Below are 13,772 nucleotides of genomic sequence, written 5' to 3'. Positions count from 1 at the left end.
CTGAAAGTTGACTCTGACCTTGACTTAGGGCATGATTACGGGTAAAATGGTCATTTTACCCAAAGGTCAGTTAGCAGTGTTTGATTGAGTATGTTGTGGGAATTACAGTCGGAGGATTTCCGGAGCAGCAGCAGCAGCAGACAGTCAATTCCCGATCAGATCAGTAGCTACTTCGAGGTGAGTTACCTTCCAGTAGCGGTGGGTCTATGGCCACAATGCCGGCCCACCAGTAGGAGTTGTATGTAGATGATTGTCTCTGTGATATTCATCTAAGGATTACTACTACCTGTGTTATGTTTATGTGCTAGTATGATATGATGCTATGTGCTAGTGACAGTAGGGGGAGATAGTCCCCGAGATATCCGGTCGGTAGCGCCGAAGGGTGTCACACCCCAAAACCAAGAACGGCGGAAACGTTCTGGGGCGGAGGACGTCATGTAGAGTATCACAACACAGTAAAAGTAAACAAGCAAACAACATCATCCATTACATTAAATATATATTTTTAATACAAGCGTGTTCAGTACAGTTATAGACACCAAAAATATAATGTAAATCAAAATAATAAGATGAGTCTTGGATGCGCTCCATCTTCTCAAAAGCTGGCCTCGGTACCTGTCTACTGATGACCTGAGAATACAAGTTATTTTGAAAGAGTTTATCAGCATTAAGCTGGTGAGTTCATAAGTACTTTAGTGTCGATGTTTGTTATCAAAAACGTTTGAACATGTCTCAAGTGTAAGTTTGTAAAATGTAAGTAAATGTTTGTAAGTGTTTGTAAAAGTTTGAATCTCTCAGAAAAACCTATATTTTCTATTAAAGTAGCCTTCTACCAAGGCTTAACTGTTTTGTATGCTCGTTTGTTGCAAAAGTGTGTAATTTCCCAAGTGTAACTATCATTTAACAAAATATAGTTTGTACATTAATGTTTAAGTGAAATAATCACTAAATATATGTAACGGGTAAATCATTGTAGTACTGTAGTGTTGTATTATAGGAACTACTGCTGTACTAACTACCTTAAACCAGATTTATATTAAGGTATCATGTGACTAATTGCACCATACTATCGACTGGTAACAACGACATACGAATGGTCGTAATAACGGAATGACGTTTGGCACCCGCAGACCTGCAGGTCCGGCTGTAACTAGCAGCAAGGTGTAGGATAGTCAATCCAGTATAGATCTATACGCAAACTCACGCTCTCCCTTCAAGAGATTCTGGCTACAACTCGGGCCATGTCATTTAAGTCATGCTCCGATTCATATCACAATAATGAACGTATTCTTGTATATGTGATGTAATGAACTGTTCTAGTATAGTAGTATATGTTCTTCCTCTAGTATAGTTGTATATGTTCTCTGTCTAGTATAGTTGTATATGTTCTCTCTCTACTATAGTTGTATATGTTCTCTTTCTAGTATAGTTGTATATGTTCTCTTTCTAGTATAGTTGTATATGTACTTGTAGTAATAAGTATTGACTCATGAATGAACTGACTCATTGATCTAGAAATTGTAGTAGTATGATCATGTGTTACCCCGATGGTAACTTACTAATGATGTACTGATACGCATGAATAAAGGAGTACTTTTATGTCTATATATGTACATTTGATATATAATTAATATTGAAACGACCTTCGAAGGGCTACCCGAAATCCCACCAGACCACATCTCAAGCGCGAAAAGGAAATAGGGCGGATGGCCTTCCTAAGCCCTTTAAACATTGCTTATATATCTATACATATATGGGCATGCAATTTATAAGAAGTATAACAAAGTTTAAATAAAAGTATTTGATAAGTAAAAGAGTTTGTAAAACAGTTTGAAGTAAAACAGTTTGATAAACAATTTGAACAGTAATAAAATCATTGGTTTTCTAGTTATTAATCACATGTGATTGATGTAATAACTATAAGTATTTAACTTGTATCCCCCATAAAGTATTTAAAACATTTAAAAGTATTTCAAAGGTTAATTAAAGGGGTATGAACTCACTTGTGGTGAGTGGATTGGATTGAAGTGTCGGATATCGTGCTAGGTGGCAAACGGAGACTTGTTCACACGCACGAGCCTAGTTATCATATTTTGAACATATATATAACTAATTAGCCAAATAATAACTAATAAATTTAGTTGGGACACTCAGGAACATGTAAACACTTTGTATAAATGTTATAGGTCCTAATGGTTGCATATAAGTTGTTGTGGGACAAGGCTAAAGGGGTTTAATGTACCAAAGGGCCTTATATAGGTGTTTACTCCTCAATAAACCCCACACAAGGAGTTTACGGTCGTAAAACCTTGTGTTTACGGCCGTGAATTCCAATCTTGGTAATTGATGTTTTGAAGTGCTATTTGATTTCTAGAATAAGCTTTGCTTGGTTGTTTAATCCTTTGGGTAGTTTAGGGCATAGAAAATACTCCTTTGAGGAGTTTACGGCCCCAAGGCCAAATCCCTTAGAGTTTACGGCCGTAAACTCTCTTGGGATGGGTGTTTTTATTCTTTCAAGTCCCAATCACAAGTAGGATAATTTCTAGGCATTTGTTTAAGGCTAATGAGGACCCTAGGCACACTTTGGTGCCCTTGTTTGGAGTTTACGGCCTATGAGTATTCCTTGGCCGTAAACTCAATTTGAGGGGTGCTCTTGATGTTTTAAAGTCCACAAATTAGCTAGAAGTAAATGATGGTTAATGTCTAAAGCCTTAGGAGTGATTATGGCACATTTTGGCCCTTGAATTTGGAGTTCACGGTCCAAGAAGTTCTTGGGCTGTGAACACCCTAAGCTAGGTGTTTTTGATTGTTTTCTAGTCTCAAATGTACATACATATAATCCTTAGCTAGTTACTTAACAAAGAAATGGGACTAGATAGCCTTTAAGCTTCATTTTGGAGTTTACTCCCCAAGAACGTTCTTGGGCGGTAAACTCCCGAATCTCACGTATTCGACATGTAATCTATGTTATTAAGCATATAATAAGCATTATAAAACAACTAGAGAAGTGTACTCACGATTTGGGATGTAAACCCGAAGATCCGTGAGAGAGAAAATGGCTTTTCTCTAGTTGGAAATGTGAATAATGAATGAATTTGGTTCAGAAATCTATTTATAGTCCTGAGATAGTTTTGACTGAAAATATTTTTATTACTGAAATGATTTCTAATATAACAGAGTGTTGGAATAACAGTGTTGCACAAAACCATAGTGCATCCACTCTCCTGATATTTACTGAAGTGTAAACCCTGGATTACTCCAACTTATACGAAAAGTCTGAAAATTGACTATGACTGTTATAACTTCTATTGAAGTGATATTGTTTCTACAGAATGGAAATTTCGGGTTGTCACATCATCCCCCCGTTAGAAGGAATTTCGTCCCGAAATTAGAATTTAAGCAATTAAGGAGTTACAAATAACTAAGCGAAAAGATGAGGGTATTTCAGTTTAATCTGATCCTCGCGTTCCCAAGTGAATTCCGGACCTCGCTTGGCGTTCCAGCGGACCTTCACGATCGGGATACGGCTTTGCTTTGTCTGCTTGACCTCACGGTCCATGATCTCTACCGGTTCTTCCATGAAGTTGAGGCTCTCGTTGATCTCGATATCGTCGAGTGGGATTACAAGAGTCTCGTCGGACAGACTCTTTTTCAAGTTAGATACGTGGAATGTAGAATGTACGTTACGAAGTGTGTCGGGTAGGTCAAGTTTGTAAGCTACGGGGCCGACTCTTGCGAGAATCTCGAAAGGCCCTATGTACCTCGGATTAAGCTTCCCACGCTTTCCGAAGCGTATCAAGCCCTTCCAGGGTGAGACTTTGAGAAGGACTCGGTCTCCCACCTGAAATTCCAAAGGTTTTCTTTGTTTATCAGCGTAGCTCTTCTGTCGGTCTCTAGAGGCTTTCAATCGTTCACGGATCTGAAGGATTTTCTCTGTCGTTTCCCGAATGATCTCCGGACCGGTGAGAGTACTGTCGGAAGCTTGCCCCCTGGCTAATTGGGTATCACCCACCTCAGCCCAGCACAGAGGGGATCTGCACTTTCGGCCGTAGAGAGCTTCAAATGGAGCAGCCTTGATGCTCGTGTGATAACTGTTATTACAGGAAAACTCGACAAGGGGTAAATGAGCATCCCATGCCTTTCCAGAGTCAATCACACAGGCTCTTAACATATCTTCCAGTGTTTGGATGGTCCTCTCACTTTGTCCGTCGGTCTGTGGATGGTAGGCTGTGCTCATGTCCAGCCTTGTTCCTAGGGAATGTTGTAGTGATTGCCAGAATCTTGAGATGAACCTACTATCTCTATCGGAGATAATGGACATAGGTACACCATGTAGCCGTACGATTTCCCTAATGTATGTTCTCGTAAGCTTCTCCATCTTGTCAGTTTCTTTGATAAGTAGGAAGTGTGCAGACTTGGTAATCTATCGACGATGACCCATATGGTATCAAGTCCACCCGTTGTCTTGGGCAACTTGGTTATGAAATCCATAGTGATCCGCTCCCCCTTCCATTCTGGGATCTCTGGTTGTTGTAGTAGACCGGAGGGCTTCTGGTACTCGACCTTAACCTTTGCGTAAGTAAGGCATTTACTTACGAAGGTAGCAATCTCTGCTTTCATATTAGGCCACCAGTATAGCTTTTTAAGATCCAGATACATCTTATATGAACCTGGGTGGACGGAATACCGAGTGTTGTGCGCCTCGGTCATGACCAAGTCTCGGAAACCACCATGTTTTGGTGTCCAGATCCGGTTCATGAAATATAAGGCTCTGCCACCCTTGACTTCTAGGTTTTTATCCATTCTTCTAAGGGATTCACTCGTCACATTTTCAGGTTTCATGGCTTCAAGTTGGGCCGCCTGAATTTGTTTAGACAAGTGTGAATCGATGGTTATTGACAATGACTTGACCCTGCGACCAGAATATTCCTTCCGACTTAGGGCGTCTGCTACTATGTTGGCTTTACCCGGATGATAACGAATATCGCATTCGTAGTCACTGAGTAGCTCGACCCACCTTCGTTGTCTCATGTTGAGCTCCTTCTGATCGAAAATATGTTGTAAACTCTTGTGGTCGGTAAAGATAGTGCTTTTCGTTCCGTACAAGTAATGTCTCCAGATCTTCAGAGCAAACACCACGGCTCCTAGTTCAAGATCGTGGGTCGTGTAGTTAACTTCGTGTGTCTTCAACTGTCTCGATACGTAGGCGATGACCTTACCTCGATGCATCAGAACACACCCGAGCCCTTGATTCGATGCATCGCAATAGACTACGAAGTCTTCTATTCCTTCGGGAAGGGATAGTATTGGTGCGGTGCACAAGGATCGCTTGAGCGTTTGGAACGCTCTCTCCTGTCTCTCTTCCCAGTCAAAGGCCACGCCTTTCTGGGTCAGGGTTGTCAGAGGTTTCGCTATTCGGGAGAAGTTCTGTATGAACCTGCGGTAGTAGCCAGCGAGGCCTAGAAATTGACGAATTTATGTAGGCGTCTTCGGTGCTGACCAGTTCTCAATGGCTATAATTTTGGATGGGTCCACGTGGATTCCCTCTTCGCTTACCACGTGCCCTAAGAATTCGACTCTTCGGATCTAAAATTCACATTTCGAGAACTTTGCATAGAGTTTTTCCGTTCGTAAAGTCCCTAGAACTTGTCACAGGTGATCGCTATGCTCTTCCTTACTTCAGGAATAGATCAGGATGTCGTCAATGAAAACGATAACGAACTGATCTAAGTAAGGTCGGCATACTCTATTCATCAGGTCCATGAAGACTGCAGGCGCATTGGTCAATCCGAATAGCATCACCACGAACTCGTAGTGTCCGTAACGAGTTCGGAAGGCCGTCTTCGGGACATCCTCCTCTAGCACTCATAGCTGGTGATATACGGATCTTAAATCAATTTTGGAAAAATAATTCGCCCCTTGCAGTTGGTCAAATAGATCGTCTATGCGAGGCAGAGGGTAACGATTTTTGACCGTCAGGTTGTTGAGTTCTCTGTAGTCGATACACATACGGAATGATCCGTCTTTCTTATTAACGAACAAGACCGGTGATCCCCAAGGTGAGAAACTTGGTCTTATAAAGCCCTTGTTGAGCAGTTCGTTAAGTTGACCAGAGAGTTCCTGCATCTCAGCTGGTGCTAAACGGTAGGGCGACTTGGCTACTGGGGTAGCTCCTGGGACTAAGTTGATTCTGAACTCGACCTGTCGTTGCGGAGGTAATCCAGGTAGCTCTTCTGGGAAAATGTCGGGGAAGTCGCTCACTACTGGAATGCTCTTTAGTTCCTTCGTCTCAAGGCTCGTATCGACGACGTGAGCAAGGAATGCATGGTATTCTTTACGCAGATACTTCTGTGCTTGAATACTTGATATAATACGAAGACTCACACCGGGTTTATCGCCGTAGACTAGAAGAGTTTCGTTAGACGGGAGGTTTAGACGGACTGCTTTCTCGAAGCACATGATGTCGGCGCGATGAAGACTTAACCAATCCATGCTGATGATAACGTCGAAGCTTTTAATTGAGACCGGCATAAGGTCGATTAGGAATGAATGGTTATCTAGAGTTAGGATACAGCCTAAGTATATGCAATTTGTACTTTCTATTTTTCCATTAGCCATTTCTACTGTGAATTGTTCTTTGAGTGCGTGTGGTGGTTGTTTAAGCATGCGAGCAAATTTATGATTCACGAAGCTTCGCTCCGCTCCACTATCAAACAGAATGCATGCATAGGAGTTATCGAAGAGGAACGTACCAATCACCACTGTCGGGTCAGCAACGGCTTCCCTGTGGCCTATAGCTAGTACCCTTCCTGCTCCACCAGCATTCTTTGCTTTGGGGCAGTCCCTCTTATAGTGGCCTGCTTTGACACATCCATAGCAGGTCGGGCTCGCGCCAGAGCCGAGGACTTGGGTGATCGGCTTCGCTGGGAATTTACAGAAACGGATGGTGTGTCCTTTCCTGCTGCAGTTAGAGCACTGCATTTCACTGCAGGGGCCGTTGTGGTGGAAGTTGCATTTGTTGCACTTAGGCAAACTTCCAGCATACTGCCTCACTGGGGCAATATCAGCAACAGGGGTTATCGCGGCATGCACAGCCACAATTTGCTGCTTTTTGGCAGCTCGCTGTCTCTTCTTATCTTCCTAGAATTTCCGCTTAGTGTTAGCGGGTTTGGAGGGTTCCGGGATGGTTAGGGTGGTTGTTGTTGCAGGGGTTTTGACTCCATGGTCAATGTGTCGCTGTGCCAGTCGCTTGGCACTGTCGAAGGTAGCGGGGTTTGATGCTAGGACATTCCCCTGATACGGAGGCACTAGCCCCCATATGTACCTTTCAATCTTTTTCCCCTCAGTGGGAACCATATTGGGGTAGAGGGCCACCAGTTCTCTGAATCGGGCAGTATAAGCGACTACGTTGGTGCCCTTCATAGTCAGGTTCCAAAGTTCCTGCTCCAATTTCTGGATTTCGCCCCTCGGGCAGTACTCCTCAGTCATGAGGTCTTTCATCGTTTCCCAGCCCATGTTGTTGGCTACGACGAGGGTTAAAGCTTTAATGTGGCCGTTCCACCACGTCAGGGCCTTTCCCTCAAAGGTGCATGCGGCATATTTGACTTTGCTCGCAGCAGGGCATGAACATATTTCGAAGACTGATTCAGTCTTCTCGAACCATTGCGAGAGGGCAATGACTCCGCCGATGCCATGGAAAGACTTCGGCTTGCAATTGGTGAAATCCTCGTAGGAGCACTCTCTCGAGTGCACAGGGGTTTCAACCGGAATTGATTCAACAGGGGTTCCACCTCTGTTGGAATCAGATGAGTGATACTGAGCCATGGCAGTTGCCAATGCTGCAGCTACGGCAGCATTCAGGGTTGCAGTATCGATGACTGGAGGCAGAGGAGGCGGTGGAGGTGCAGGGTTATTCCGGGGAGATTTGCGAGGAGGCATCTTTCAGCTATAAGTTTATAAAGATAAGCAAAGTGGTAAGAATCAATTTGTAAGTAAGGTGAGAGTGACACATGGACTAACTAACCATAGCCCCACAGTTTGAATAAGTGTTTGAGATCACAACAATGAATATTAGTAGGAAAACACAAGTGTACAGATTTTTCCCACAGATTAGATAGACGTCAATATTACTGGTATTACCGATGTAACAAGTTCAGGGAAAATTGACCTAACTCTAGGTCTTACATCATACCATACGAACAAGTTTGACAGTTCTTAGATTCCTAATTAGAGTACTAAAAGTTAGGAATATTTTACAGACAAGTGCTACTTAGAGCACAGATGTTAAAGGCTATTCCTTAACCAAAAGACAGAGATATACTAGACATCATCTAACGGCGATGGGAATTCCTCGGGCGAGTCCTGAGGTCTGACACTTGACGAAACACCTATTGAAGGTGTCTTTCCTGAGCCCTCTGGCGGGTTCGAAGTTCCAAGACTTCAGCTTGGGAGGAAGCCAGCTGTTGCTACAGGGTTTCATTGGTTCTCCGGGTCCGTTCCATGTCTTCTTCAAGACGGCGGATGTGGACTATGTTGACACCAGAGTTGGCATCAATCTCCATGACCCGGTCGATGGCTGCTCGACCTTGCTCAACATTACGAGCTATTCTGCGGATAATGACGGACAGAGCTCGATCCGTAGAGCCACCATCGCTAACATGGTAAAAGGTTCGGTCCCCAAATTAAGGTAAGGGTTGACCCTGTTCGTCACTCCATCGATTCAAGTTGGTTGCCCACAAGGGTGTAGGACCTGGAAAAGCTGGTCGGGGGTTGTTGTTCGGGGCTTGACCTACTAGCGGTAGGTTGTTGACTTCAGGCTCGAAGTCGGATCCATTAGAAAAGCCTTCTGCGAGGTGATCATCCAAAGGGAATGGATGCTCATCTTCGGGCTCTTCTTCGATCCACCCTGCATTGCCTTTATTTGGAAAGTACGGGTCACCGTGATGGAATCCAGCCATTTAAATCTACGCGAGAAAAGAGGTATAAGAATATAGTATATATGTAGCTAGTAGTACAAAATACACCTATAGTATTTTAAGTTTAGGTTCTACTGATCTTCTTGTGGTATTGTTGGTAAGTTTGTAGACTTGTTAACATATCACAACCATTCTAGGGCACATGCTAATCATTCCTCGGACCAGCATAGTTGATCAGGCTATGGCGCTATGCCATTCCCAGGACTGACCATACATCCCCGAGCTCACTTGTGATATTTAACAATCGTAATACTTTTGTTCTTGTCATTGTGACACCGATTTTAGTATGAATGCAGACTAGTATACTTAATTAAATATTTTAATATTTAAAGTATAGACTCTTGGTTAGAGTGTTTTAATCCCTATTGGGTTTATAGTTTAGTATATCTTTTATGGGTTGATATACTCAATTCACTATAAACAATGCTCTGATACCAATCTGTCACACCCCAAAACCAAGAACAACGGAAACGTTCTGGGGCGGAGGACGTCATGTAGAGTATCACAACACAGTAAAAGAAAACAAGAAAACAACATCATCCATTGCATTAAATATATATTTTTAATACAAGCGTGTTCAGTATAGTTATAGACACCAAAAATATAATGTAAATCAAAATAATAAGATGAGTCTTGGATGCGCTCCATCTTCTCAAAAGCTGGCCTCGGTACCTGTCTACTGATGACCTGAGAATACAAGTTATTTTGAAAGAGTTTATCAGCATTAAGCTGGTGAGTTCATAAGTACTTTAGTGTCGATGTTTGTTATAAAAAACGTTTGAACATGTCTCAAGTGTAAGTTTGTAAAATGTAAGTAAATGTTTGTAAGTGTTTGTAAAAGTTTGAATCTCTCAGAAAAACCTATATTTTCTATTAAAGTAGCCTTCTACCAAGGCTTAACTGTTTTGTATGCTCGTTTGTTGTAAAAGTGTGTAATTTCACAAGTGTAACTATCATTTAACAAAATATAGTTTGTACATTAATGTTTAAGTGAAATAATCACTAAATATATGTAATGGGTACATCATTGTAGTACTGTAGTGTTGTATTATAGGAACTACTGCTGTACTAACTACCTTAAACCGGATTTATATTAAGGTATCATGTGACTAATTGCACCATACTATCGAATGGTAACAACGACATACGAATGGTCGTAATAACGGAATGACGTTTGGCACCCGCAGACCTGCAGGTCCGGCTGTAGCTAGCAGCAAGGTGTAGGATAGTCAATCCAGTATAGATCTATATGCAAGCTCACGCTCTCCCTTCAAGAGATTCTGGCTACAACTCGGGCTATGTCATTTAAGTCATGCTCCGATTCATATCACAATAATGAACGTATTCTTGTATATGTGATGTAATGAACTGTTCTAGTATAGTAGTATATGTTCTTCCTCTAGTATAGTTGTATATGTTCTCTGTCTAGTATAGTTGTATATGTTCTCTCTCTAGTATAGTTGTATATGTTCTCTTTCTAGTATAGTTGTATATGTTCTCTTTCTAGTATAGTTGTATATGTACTTGTAGTAATAAGTATTGACTCATGAATGAACTGACTCATTGATCTAGAAATTGTAGTAGTATGATCCTGTGTTACCCCGATGGTAACTTACTAATGATGTACTGATACGCATGAATAAAGGAGTACTTTTATGTCTATATATGTACATTTGATATATAATTAATATTGAAACGACCTTCGGAGGGCTACCCGAAATCCCACCAGACCACATCTCAAGCGCGAAAAGGAAATAGGGCGGATGGCCTTCCTAAGCCCTTTAAACATTTCTTATATATCTATACATATATGGGCATGCAATTTATAAGAAGTATAACAAAGTTTAAATAAAAGTATTTGATAAGTAAAAGAGTTTGTAAAATAGTTTGAAGTAAAACAGTTTGATAAACAGTTTGAACAGTAATAAAATCATTGGTTTTCTAGTTATTAATCACATGTGATTGATGTAATAACTATAAGTATTTAACTTGTATCCCCCATAAAGTATTTAAAACATTTAAAAGTATTTCAAAGGTTAATTAAAGGGGTATGAACTCACTTGTGGTGAGTGGATTGGATTGAAGTGTCGGATACCGTGCTAGGTGGCAAACGGAGACTTGTTCACACGCACGAGCCTAGTTATCATATTTTGAACATATATATAACTAATTAGCCAAATAATAACTAATAAATTTAGTTGGGACACTCAGGAACATGTAAACACTTTGTATAAGTGTTATAGGTCCTAATGGTTGCATCTAAGTTGTTGTGGGACAAGGCTAAAGGGGTTTAGTGTACCAAAGGGCCTTATATATGTGTTTACTCCTCAATAAACCCCACACAAGGAGTTTACGGTCGTAAAACCTTGAGTTTACGGCCGTGAATTCCAATCTTGGTGGTAATTGATGTTTTGAAGTGCTATTTGATTTCTAGAATAAGCTTTGCTTGGTTGTTTAATCCTTTGGGTAGTTTAGGGCATAGAAAATACTCCTTTGAGGAGTTTACGGCCCCAAGGCCAAATCCCTTAGAGTTTACGGCCGTAAACTCTCTTGGGATGGGTGTTTTTATTCTTTCAAGTCCCAATCACAAGTAGGATAATTTCTAGGCATTTGTTTAAGGCTAATGAGGACCCTAGGCACACTTTGGTGCCCTTGTTTGGAGTTTACGGCCTATGAGTATTCCTTGGCCGTAAACTCAATTTGAGGGGTGCTCTTGATGTTTTAAAGTCCACAAATTAGCTAGAAGTAAATGATGGTTAATGTCTAAAGCCTTAGGAGTGATTAGGGCACATTTTGGCCCTTGAATTTGGAGTTCACGGTCCAAGAAGTTCTTGGGCCGTGAACACCCTAAGCTAGGTGTTTTTGATTGTTTTCTAGTCTCAAATGTACATACATATAACCCTTAGCTAGTTACTTAACAAGGAAATGGGACTAGATAGCCTTTAAGCTTCATTTTAGAGTTTACTCCCCAAGAACGTTCTTGGGCGGTAAACTCCCGAATCTCACGTATTCGACATGTAATCTATGTTATTAAGCATATAATAAGCATTATAAAACAACTAGAGAAGTGTACTCACGATTTGGGATGTAAACCCGAAGATCCGTGAGAGAGAAAATGGCTTTTCTCTAGTTGGAAATGTGAATAATGAATGAATTTGGTTCAGAAATCTATTTATAGTCCTGAGATATTTTTGACTGAAAATATTTTTATTCCTGAAATGCTTTCTAATATAACAGAGTGTTGGAATAACAGTGTTGCACAAAACCATAGTGCATCCACTCTCCTGATATTTACTGAAGTGTAAAGCCTGGATTACTCCAATTTATACGAAAAGTCTGAAAATTGACTATGACTGTTATAACTTCTATTGAAGTGATATTGTTTGTACAGAATGGAAATTTCGGGTTGTCACAAAGGGGTAGTCATACCCATCCTTGATAGATAGATTCTGATATTGTGATACATGCTATGTGGTAGTAGTAGAGGGGAGAAATAGTTCCCCAGTATCCGGTCGAGAGGACCGAAGGGGAGGCCAGCACCCAGATATGCTAGGCAGTATCCAGTCAAAAGGATCGAAAGGGGAGGCCAGCACCCAGATATGCTAGGCAGTATCCGGTCGAGAGGACCGAAGGGGAGGCCAGCACCCAGATATGCTAGGCAGTATCCGGTCGAGAGGACCGAAGGGGTAGGTCGGGCACCCAGATATTCCTGACAATATATGTATGTTATGTGATTATATGGTATGTGGTACAGTGGGGGAAACTCACTAAGCTTCGTGCTTACGGTTTTCAGTTTTGGTTTTCAGGTACCTCTGCTTCAAAGGGGAAGGAGACGGCGCGGTAGCGGCCTATCACACACACTCTTGTTTTCGCAGTTATGAGTTTATTCTGGGATTGATACTCTGATATTTTGGTTGTTCAAATGTTGTGGATTTCAAATTTGGTTTTCGATGTGAAATGGTTTAATTAAACAATGTTTTAATTATTAATGTTTTCTAAGTAATGTTTTAAAAACGAAATTTTTGGACGTGAAAAATTGGGTTGTTACAAGTTGGTATCAGAGCCCTGGTTTGAGGGATTCGGACACACCTTCGGGGGTGTCTGAACTCAAATCAAGGGGTCAAAAGATTTTGAAAAAGAAAACGTTTTCTAAAAGTTTAAGTAAGGTATTTTAAGAAGAAACGAAGTGTGTGATGTGCGCAATCGACCGAGCTCAAGTAAGTATTCCCCAAAGTACCCATACAAGCTTATGTTGTGTTTATCAGTTTCAGTAGAACAGCATGCTAGAATAGGACTAAGGATCTAGTAGTGATGCCTTATGTGCCTACTTTATGTGCTTCAGTGTATGAAAATTGCATGCTAGAATCGAGTAGACAACAGTAGGATAGATTGTTAGGTTATGTCTGACAGTATGAGTTTAGCTCGGTATGCTAGATCAGTTTCTCTCTATGAGAGCGGATTTGCTTGAGATTGTTCCCTTAGTTCGAATGCTGCTTGCTTTGTGATTTGTGGGACTCTGAGTGGTGGGAGTTAGCCATTAGGTGAATACGTCACGTCACATGTGATCAGGGTTGAATAATCTTAGAGTGCTGGATTTGGCCCTATTGCGCAACTCTCGTTTGAGTCTAACCGTTGTAGGGATGAGCCTGTTACTCGAAGGATTATCCGAGCCTCACCACATGTGATGGTATTCAGGTAATGGTTAATTGGCACTACTAAGAGGCCTTCAGCAGCTGAGGACCTGGTAGGGTGGAGCCTGAGATTTCCCTAAGGCAAGTCTAGAATGAATATAGCAGT

This window comes from Lactuca sativa, chromosome 1 (genome assembly GCF_002870075.4).
Source record: "Lactuca sativa cultivar Salinas chromosome 1, Lsat_Salinas_v11, whole genome shotgun sequence".
Lineage (NCBI taxonomy): Eukaryota > Viridiplantae > Streptophyta > Magnoliopsida > Asterales > Asteraceae > Lactuca > Lactuca sativa.
This window is presented reverse-complemented; position numbering follows the sequence as displayed.